We start from the raw sequence: 10,531 nt of genomic DNA, 5'->3' as shown, positions 1-10,531 counted from the left end.
CAAGGTAAATATTTGCCCGAAATTTTACTCGTATGTCGAATTGCTCGTATTTCGAGGTAGTACTTTATTTTCTTTTGGCCCTGTGTGTCTACTCTTGAGGTTTGTGTTATATTAGTGCTGATTAACTAACTACAGTGTATTGAATTGAATTTAACAGCTAGAGCAGAGGCTTGTCTATCGCATGACCAACTTTGAGCCTGATTAACATAGCGGAGCGAGCCAATTTGGGTGTTCCTTGATTGTGAAGACATGCTCTAATGGACGCAAGATAAAAGTATATTATTGTTGACTCAGCCTGGAAAAGGACGCATTGTCCGCTTTTTTACGCCACGCTGCCACTTTGTCCAAAGTTGTGCATGCGATGCAAAGATTAGTGACAAAGAAATAAACAAACACAATTACGTGATGGAGCCGCAATGTTATTTTTTTGCGGGTGACAGGAATTGTTTACCGACAGACCTGCTTTGGACGTCTAAACTCAGTTTATTAGAACAATAGGAAATATATGTTATGTAATATTGTTAATGTACTCATGTAGCCTAGAGAAACAAGTTATTTTTACTCGGTCACTTCCCATGACTAAACATCACTCATCTGTTTTTAAATAGGAAATGTTATTCGGGCCTTGCATTTAAAATTGCCTGAGGAATAAATACTATGAAAAGTAAATCAACCCGTACGCTTTATACAAATATGAGTCAGGTGTCTTTCCTACTGGATTAGTACATCCAAATCAATGCAATGTAGATAGAATGCATGCCTATAAGGCACAAAACTCTGTTACTACACTAGAAACTAAAATTGTAAGATGCACGCCACACTTTTTTAAACGTCACATTAGAAGGACACGTGATTAAATAGCTAGTATTGATAGAGTTATAACAGTATTATCTTATCTTCTATTCTTTGTCCTTGCCTAAATCCATTTACCGATGAATATTTTCTTCACACTGGCCCATTTGCCCGCTGGTTATGTGCTTAGCGATAGTAGATAAGATTCATTAATATTTATACCGCTTGCTCTCTGATCAGCGTTCGGGGGAAACTGTTTGGCTCCAATTATACACACTTTTATATAGTTATATTGCCTGAGGTTGAGATTTGAGGGGTGAGATTCTCACTCAACAGTTTTTACATGAGTTTATCTTGTGTTTTGATGACACCATTTTTATGTGGCTATATAGATATATTTTTTAATCTTCTACTTTAAGATGTTCTGGCAGTTTTGACCTTTTTTTGCGTTATTACGTATAATCCTGAACTAAACCATATGAAGTTGGTTTAAAAAAAAACTAAACTAACATGTATCAATGCAAGATACTTCAATTGAATCACTCATAAGTTTATTCACATATTTGTAATATTGTGCATGCATGTATCCTTAACTTTTTATTGGCAATTTACGGTGTCCCCTGCCTGGTGCCCACAGTTAGTTGAGATAAGCTCCAGCACCCCCCACAACCCAAGTGGTCCGGATAATGGATGAAACATTTGCCCTGTGCAGGGTCAAGGGTCAGCTTTTTTATGAGGGTGAACTTAAATTTAGGTTAAATTTGTGCTTCTTTTGGGTTGATTGACCTGGATCTGTGTTTTATAAGAATGAATGCATTAGTTCTGACAGTGATTTAGGTGGACTTGAATGGGGCAAGGCGTTTGTCTTGGGGGGGCCTGTCACTTTAAGATGGTCCAGTCGTGATTCTTCGAGGGTCCCATACACGGGTGTGCGTGTCACTTTAAGAGTCCGTCTTCTGATGCCTCCTTGTTGATATTAATAGAGCTGCAGCTGTGTCTCCCCGTTGTGAAAAAAAAAACGCAGAGATGTCCTGTCACTGCAAAAGCGACATCTTTACTCCGAACTAAAAATAACAACAACAACAAAAACCAGGAGCACCTCCTCTTTTGTCTCGATCGCCGGGTAACAAGGATAGTGGTCCCCCTTAGCCAGTTTAACTGCGATGTCCTACCGTCTTCAAACTCACCATAAAAATAAACACTAGAACCAAAACAACAAGTCGCCCAGCACGCCAGCATCAAAACAAGATGTAAACCCACCAAAAACTGTGACCAAACAGCCTTTTTTTCGCCCCATCTTGGCTTCTTCCCTCTTGAGGGGAGCCTCCATCTTTAGCACGAAGCTAGAAAGAAGCTAATGATTTTTGTTTTTCTTTTTTCCCTTCGGATCAACAGGTAAGAAACACGTCAAAATGCCGCGATCGCGTAAAAATAGTCAAGGGAGGAGATCGGAGGCTCGCAGCGGTGAAATCGGGTGAGCGATCCAGACTCGGGGAAATCTCAGCGTTAGGAGCTTTCACGACAACCGGCGATCGCTTGACGACTTATGTAACTAACGGCGAGCTGCTGGATGAGGGAGGGAAGTCAGAAAAAGAGAGAGAGCGAGGGAGGGAGGCAGGAGGGGGGAGGAAGGGGAAGGGAAGAGCTTTGAATTCACATGGCAGCTCGCATTTTAGCTCGGGACAGCAATACAAAGTGCGCGATCGAAGGGGGCTCCTGGATCGGAAGGAGGGGGTACGACTCTGGCTACTATCGCTCGACCGCCAAAGTGAACCGGGAAGCCCGTGGCGAGACCAGACGAGACGCGGTTGCGGTTGCCTGACAAGTAGGAGATGTTGCTGTTGTTGTTGTCCTTGTCGTTTTCTTATCGCTCAGTGTTTCCCTTCAAGTGCTTGTTAGCATTGATTTCCATCCCCCGGCGTGCACGTTGTTTACTTTGCTTTCATTCATTGATAACTTTTTCTCGTGCGCTTCAAGTCGCCCTAAAGTGTTGGAAATGGTGCGTTCACGGATCAAAGCACTTGTTTTTTTGCACCTCTTTCATTGTTTGGGGGGCGCGTGGTAGTAAGTTGACGCCCCCCACCCCCTCCCATTACTTCCCTTATCAGCTTGAAAGTGAAACTTATTCCAGGCCTGAAAGGCTGCAAGTTTGCATGAAAGATCCCCACATGAGCTCATACTTCTATATGTATTCATTTTATTTGCAATCAAACCATTCTTACTACTTAATACCACCTTCACTAACCCCCTTCCTTTTCCCGTCTTGTGGTCGGAAAGTGTGATGTTCCTTTGAGATAAGGGAACCCGGGTAGGCATGACAACTCCGTGGGGAGAGCCGAGTATGCGAAGGCAGCACAATGAGGCACACACTGCGAGGAAAGCTTTTTTAAAACAGACCTTCCACGGTTCTCCAGCAACCGCTTAACCCTCTCTTTAAAAAAAAGACAAACTAAATTGCTCATGTGTACCCACTTTTATGCCTGCTATATATAATGTGTAGATGTTTCATCAAACGCTTACTGTACCCCACGGTGACCCTGAAAGGATAGTGAGGCCTTGTCTTAAAATGTGTGGTCGCATTGACTAGAAAAAGTATGTTTTTATTGACGTGTGGGATTTTTGAGGAGAATTTAAATGTTCTTTTTTGGGGTTTTCAGCGACGGAGTTGTGGAAAAAAGTTTTGGCTGGTTCAGGAGGTCAAATCTGGATGAATAGGAGAATTAGGCAGTGGTTTTGAATGAAAAATTATGGTCAATACCTTTATTTTATGCAAAAATCAATGGGAATTGAAAGTGTTTTTGATATTTGGGCTGCACAATGATGACATATCTGAAAGGTAAATCTGCTGAGTTGTAAAGAAATTTATAACTGTTTTAAAGCCAGAAAAAAAATCCCAAGAATCATAATTTTTGAAAAAATGTGTATCAACCACATTTTTGAGCTTCCCCAGCCCAAAACATATAAACAAAAATCCTATTTGGAACCATTTTTTATCCACCTGTTAGTGGCCATGAGAAATTGTACCGCTTTAGGGTTGAAAAGTATGTCAGCATCTGTAAAACCTTCAGTAGTACCAAGAGTGTTCATTGTAAATATTTTTATCTTAATAAATGTCACTTTTGGTGGGCCAGCAATGAAACAAATAAGTTGGAAAAGTTGAGTTCCGTAATTTAATCCTTTAAAAAAGTCCAATTACTGAAAATTGGTGCTGAAAAGAATTCCAAGTGCTTTTCAGCATGTTTCATCATTAAAAAATTAGTACAGAAATGTGGCTGATGAAAACATTAAAAAAATGTCAGTTTTTGGTTGGTAGCCCGCAAAAAACGTCAATACGCATCTTTGGGGTATCCTTGTATAGTTTAATTGTCTTGCAAAACTTGCAAAAACAAACAAAAATAAGCATTTTCATTTAAAAGCTAATATTTTATTGCTATTTTCCTTAAACTAAAGCTAGATTGAATGACTAACTTTTTGACAGTATGCACATGCATCTTAAACCTCCCATGTAGTTCAGATCAATGTTAAAAAAAACAACTCTCATACCAAGTCAAAATCTAATACAATACAGCATTTAACTTCAGTAACTTTATTGATGTACTCAAAATAAAATGAACTAGACTACAGACTCCATTCTTCCCTATACTCTTTTCACAGTCAACTTCATTTTGAATGGACTTGGTCAACTTTAGCTCAACCTTTTTTTTGTCATAATTCACAGCATCCAGGTGAAAGAAACCCCCCACCCTGAAAATATCTCCATATAATCTTAACTATTACTCCTTTTCCTTCCAGACACTGGATATTATTGTCTGACGGCCTTGTTCGAAGCCACTATTAAACCTCAAACCAGTTGACGACCTCTTAAATAGAACGTCTGCTTATAAAACGCTTTCCCGTATGTGTGTGTGAGTGTGTGTGTGGGGAGGAGAACACAGTACTTTGGTGTGTGTGTGTGTGTGTGTGTGTGTGGAGACAACCACGGATTACTCATATGGCTGCAAGATGTGAAGCCTCTGCGGTACAACTGGAGAAAGTTTTCTGGTCGCGTGGGAGAAAAACCAAGCCGGGTTTCGGACTCGGGAACGAGGCGGGGAAAGTCTTCAGTGCCGGAATGCATCTCGCCGTCGTTTTATTGACGCTTTGACGCGCTGTACGACACGCAGGAACAACTGTAGTGATTTTGCGGGCTGCCGCGCGTTTGTCTTTGGTCGCTTCCGAGCAGCGCGCCGTTACGGGGGCAGGACCGACTTTGGCGAAAGTAGACATTACTCCTGGCCCGTGGAACTTTTTGAGGCTAAACGCTGGTGACCACGATCCCGGGGAGCTTCACGAACTACCACACTAGGTAATTCGCATTTGACAGTATGTATTTAAACTAGTTTGGCATTTATGTACAAGTTCTTTCAAAGTTTCCAGCAAGGGTTTTTTGAGTTTTTTTAAAAGTCTGACACAAAACGGGTGATGCTCTTCTGTATTGTCATATAAAAAGATAAAGTCGTGTTAATGAGGAAGAAATTTAGCTCTATTTTGAAAAGAGATATAGTGACATCCATCCTTGTATAATTTGTGTTTGACATTAGGATTCTAGTGGTCGAATGGTCATGATCAAATGTATCATCACAATATTAATCACATTTTTACTACAGTTTATACTTTGAGATGCATATTCATCGTGAGAGGCAAATAAATTAGTTGTTTTTTTACTATTAATTTGGCTTTGAAACAGTCAATATTGTACACTTGTTCTTTTTGCGTATTTTTCAAGTACCTTTGGAGACCTTAAACAAATATCTTCTAGTTTTTTATTTAATTATTTTTTTTTTTTTTACAATTTCCTTTAAGTTTTAGTATTAGAACTTTGTGTTTTTTTTGGTACAGGCTCTCTGGAGAATTTTAAAATGTATACATATATTTTTTATCCCGTCTAGACCAAACTAATTGATGTATTTTTATCATCATCGTACTTGGATGACATTTTGAAGCTTTTAAAAAGAAACATTTCCTTGAAGAATCTAATTGGTCTTCCTTAATATTCACAGTTGTCTGTGAATTAAGTCCTATTTGTTTACTGTAACCATAACAAAAAGGCCATGTTTTGTTAAAGTGATGATCATGATTGACTTGAACAATGTACTTTGCAAAGTCCTTTGTTTCAGTTGGTTTATTTTTAGATTTTTTTTCGGGGTGAGACATCTGGCTTATAGTTTTGTCGCTAGCGCATACTAGGAGGACACAATTGTTACAACAAGTTTTACAAGGCGTACAGTTTTTGACTCTGGTTGCTGTGTAGTAGTAGATCAGCCCATAACAAGTGCAGTGATTTGAGGTTGTCTGGCTTCTTTTTTTGTGGGGTGCAGCCTAAATGCTAAGAATACCAAAAGTTACTGAGGATGGCGTCCTCTGGCTTAGTTGAGACTTTTCCTGTCAATGGAAAAACATGTTCTTAATGAAAGAATTATTAATATTTTTTTTAAAACCTTTTTTCTGCCTTACTTTGATCACATAGTGGAAAAATCCTCCTGTCATGACATTGAAAAAGTGACAGGTGAGTGGATTTGGGCGTTTAAAAGTGCTAGGTGAAGACAAATGGGATAAAAATGTCTTGAAATTTTTTTTCCTGAACTGTTATACAAAGTTAGTTGTACAAAAAAGCGACATCTTGTTTTTATGGACTCAAGTTTGTCTCCCCAAATTTTGATCCAATAGACAAACATATAAAATACTATTTTGATTAAAACCAGACTAATATTTGCTTAAATGACCTTTTGCTTCATAAGCCATGATTGGATGCAAACCTTTAGGTAGGGACCTATGGCTCGGAAGCCACATGTGGCTCTTTTGATGAGGGCATCTGGCTCTTTGCTAACCTGTCAGCTAAAATATGGAAACCGCTGATGACATAACTGAAATATTACATCTAGAACTGCTTTAATCTTCATTTTTTTTGCAGTAGACTTTTCTGGAATGCATCTTCTCATTGATTAGCAACAGCATGAGAATATTTGTAAAAATACTCATTTTTTTCCACTTTAAAAGTGGTGAAATTACAAAAAAATTGATGAGGCACTCATTTACATATATGTATTTTGACTTTTAAATCCGTTGTATGGCTCACAAGGAATAACATTGGAAAATAGATTGGATAAAGATAGACATCCAATCATATGGCCCTTTTGCATCCTTACCTGTGATTTTAAACATCCAATTCATCACCTTGAACGGCAGTCAAAGAGTTAAATCCATTTAATTAAAATAAATATTACTCATGCAGTGCGTAAGAATACTAAACGGATCCGGCGTCAACATCAACTAAGCCAGCCATTCTCCGACGAAAGGCTTGCACATTCGTTTATTGACTGTTAATCCGGCACACATTTCGTCGGCAAATTTCTCTCTTTGAATACATTACATTAGCGTGTGTTTTTAATCTGTTTTTTTTTTTTTAATGTGTCTGGTCCCTCAGCCTGAAAATAGCCATAGTCTGCATAGTGTCAAATCCTGTACTGTCATTTAAAGTCATCATCACACAATTAAGATATTCATTGGTGTTATGATTTGGTATTACGGGACTCAACGCTTTTCCCATGAGCGCAGGCCCTTGACGGTAATTTCCTCTGGGTTTTTTTCCCCACATTAAGCCGTGAGACAGTGAAATTAGCTTTGGAAAATGTGACCGGAGCCTAAGTGGCCTGGATGTGATCGAAGTTGTAAGTTTCTTTTTGTTGGAACACACAAAAAAGGGTGATGTTTGGGGAAAGTACTCTGATTCTTTTTCCCCTTTTCCAGGGCAGAATTTCATTCGGGTGTTGCTATTGTAGATGCATGTGTTTGTTTTAACGCAGGTACAGCCGACAAGACTTGTAGCAGCTTGTGGGATCAGGCGTTCCGTTTCAAGGTCTGATAATTGCTTGTCTTTGTTGTTTCCTGTTGGTTAAAGCTTCTTTTATGCTGCTGCCGTGTTTTTATTCAATTGTTAGTTATTCTTGGTAGGCTTAAGGCAATGCTTTATTTAACCTGAACTGGTAGGGTAGATATACATACTTTTGTTGGTAATAAAGATATGGAGCTAATAGAGATGAAATGGAAATTTGGTATTGATCATTATTTTTGGACTATTGGATAGTAGATGATTTGGTGACATGATGGGATTCGATGTATTGTGGTTTAGAAGCTGTGAATCAATAGGCCAATTTGTCTGCTGAGTTTTACGACATCTTTTTAGAAACTAATGGCAATAACAAAGATTTTCTTGACTTTACTCCAAGTGATTTATCATGTACTCCTATGTTATATTTGGCCCTATTTTCTACATTTACATTACACGTATTTTTCTAACAATATGGGTGGTCTCAGATTGGTATCGGCATATTTTGAGAACAATAACAGTCACTTAACAGTGACATACGTATAGCTATGGCTAGGTAACAGTTTTATATTGGACTATTTGTACTATCATAGGCTACCATCGACCATGAACGTCCACTTGGACTGGGAAATCTGGTCTTTTTTGTCTTTACATCTTCCCAGTTCAAATGGAGTGGTCATTGGAGAACAGTGAGTTAACTTAGGTTGAGTGCACATGTTTTAGGACCTTAAAGGCTATACAGGTGGTTTCAGTGTGGTACCTGCTGAGGAAAGGGACTTATTTCAGCTGCTTTTGACATCACTGCTCATACACACACACACTCACACTCACAAAGTCAACCCCATTAGCGTTGTCGTCGAGCAAAAAAACATCTGGCGACTGTTTCAAAGTAGTCTTTGTCCTCTTCTCTGTAAAATGGGCAGGTCAGCGGTTCTGTCTACAAAACAAGGAGCAGGCGTTTTATGTTGTCCAGGCTAATTGTAGTTTGGAAACCAAACGACAAACAGAGGCTTTTTCTTTTTTTGTGTGTGTGTGTGCTTCCCACAAATGGAGCTGGCTTTGGCCCGTTCGGGCCTGGCCCATGTGGCGGGAATGACTGAGTAGGAATCCGGCACCCTCTCGGCTTGCCTCTGGTCCGGTTTGACATTTTGGCTTTGACTCTGAGAGACAAGCCAGAAAGACAAAACTTGGGCAAAGTGAATGTGATGCCTTCAGGCTTGGTCCCTGAGAAACAGGAACTTTGGCTAAAGTTGGTGGCCTACTAACTTTACATCTAAAATGATATATTCCATTGAAAATCTTCCCTTTTAAAGGTTTAAATTCAAACTCAATATATTTAAGCCATTTTTCTAACTCTTGAGTGACAGTAAAGCATCTCGTCGTCCTTCCAAAAGTGGTCTATTTTGTTTAAAAGCCATTTTTAACAATACAGAGGGCCATCTTTCTTCTCCTCAACCCGAAAAACAGCCGCTAATATGGCCAATTACCAATTATTCCGTTATATAACCATTAGCTGCACTCAACACAAGCAACAACATCAGCAAATCTCATTGTTCAGTTGCATACTGTCTGTATTTTAGAGAAACGTTTGTAAAAGTTCCACACAAGTGCTGCTTGACTGAGGCGGATTCCCGAATAGAAGCGAGTACCGCAAAGAAAACAAGCATTAACCACATTGACTATTGAACCGGCTGTTGTCAGGATGTGATTCAAGGCAACCGCGCATCTACGGACATTTTTATTAGCTGCCTGTCAATAATCTTATTCTCGGAGGATTTAGTAACAAGTTGTATATTTTCACAAATAAGTCAGGAAAATATAACATTAGTGATAATCACTTTGGGTTGATCGGGCTTTTTTTTGTTGGAGTAAACAATGTCAAATGTAAACTGTTCCAATGCGTTTGGATGCCAGGAGACTAAAAATATATTTTTGGAGCAAATTTTTACTCGTTATTATAAACTGCAAACCCAGTACTCATCAGAATTTACATTTTAAAGAATAAATACAATGAAGTACATTTTTTTAGTCCGGAAAATGTTCATAATTTGAGTTTTTTTCTGTGCAGTTGGTCATAAATATGCAGTTTTCTACCGTTTACTGTTAAATTCAATGGGCATTAACTTGTCAATATTCTCTTGACAGTACATAGACTAACTTAACATTGAATATTTTTCGCACAGGAGTATAAATCGCATTTTTGGGAGGGCAACTTTTTATTTTATCTGAATCCAAGAACAAAACTACGTTAAAGCAACAGCAGTAAAATGGAGAACAGTTGCGTTGACATACATTTTCCAGCTAACTATAGCTAAAAAAAGTATTAGTCTTAGCCCTACCAAACTAAGAAATGTGCGACTTATAGTCCGGGAAGTACGGTATGCGTATTACGAATCTTTTTAAAACAAATTTAAAGACTTATCTTGCATTTTTTTAGTCTTTTTAATGTGAAGTTAAGTGAGTTTTTCCACTAGTAAACATCCAATTCATTTGACCTGGTAAGCATACCACCCTCCCAGTTCAAATGAATTGGACATCTACCGCTTCAATTGCAGTCAATGAGTTAATATGAGTTTTCTAGTGTGTTTTGTGTGTGAAGTGGTTGCATCGATTGGATGTCAAGCAGTTAGGGAGGTGTCCCCCTGCCTTTTTTTAAATGGAAATGAAGGAGGCACACATCTGGGGGTCTTTGTGGTGGGAAGAAGAGGTGGTGGGTGTCCGAGGCCCACGCTCAGGGTGCGAGGGAGAATGTTTAGTGAAAGAGGGAGCCTTGAAGAAGGTTTCTTTTTAGTAAGGAAGGCGTGAAAAAGTGGGGGGAAGAAAAAAAAAGAAAGAAAAGAGGCCGATCGCGTGGACCGCCGACATTGACAGGTA

General features: G+C 39.0%; 1 protein-coding gene across 3 annotated transcripts in view; it reads left to right on the top strand.

Moving 5' to 3' along the window:
• The first annotated feature begins 1,751 nt into the window (after positions 1-1,751).
• Positions 1,752-10,531, top strand: part of trps1 (trichorhinophalangeal syndrome I) — a 65,464-nt gene continuing 56,684 nt past the window's right edge. For 2 of the 3 annotated variants that reach the window (XM_077743815.1, XM_077743813.1), the window contains exon 1: positions 2,458-2,617. The gene's annotated coding sequence lies outside the window, so the exon portion shown is untranslated. Of the gene's footprint in view, positions 2,188-2,457; positions 2,618-10,531 lie in introns of those variants that run through there. The other variant, XM_077743814.1, reaches the window with a different exon arrangement.

The sequence above is a fragment of the Stigmatopora nigra genome, chromosome 21 (genome assembly GCF_051989575.1).
Source record: "Stigmatopora nigra isolate UIUO_SnigA chromosome 21, RoL_Snig_1.1, whole genome shotgun sequence".
NCBI lineage: Eukaryota > Metazoa > Chordata > Actinopteri > Syngnathiformes > Syngnathidae > Stigmatopora > Stigmatopora nigra.
Note: the sequence above shows the minus strand (reverse complement) of the source record. Positions and strands in the feature narration are given on the sequence as shown.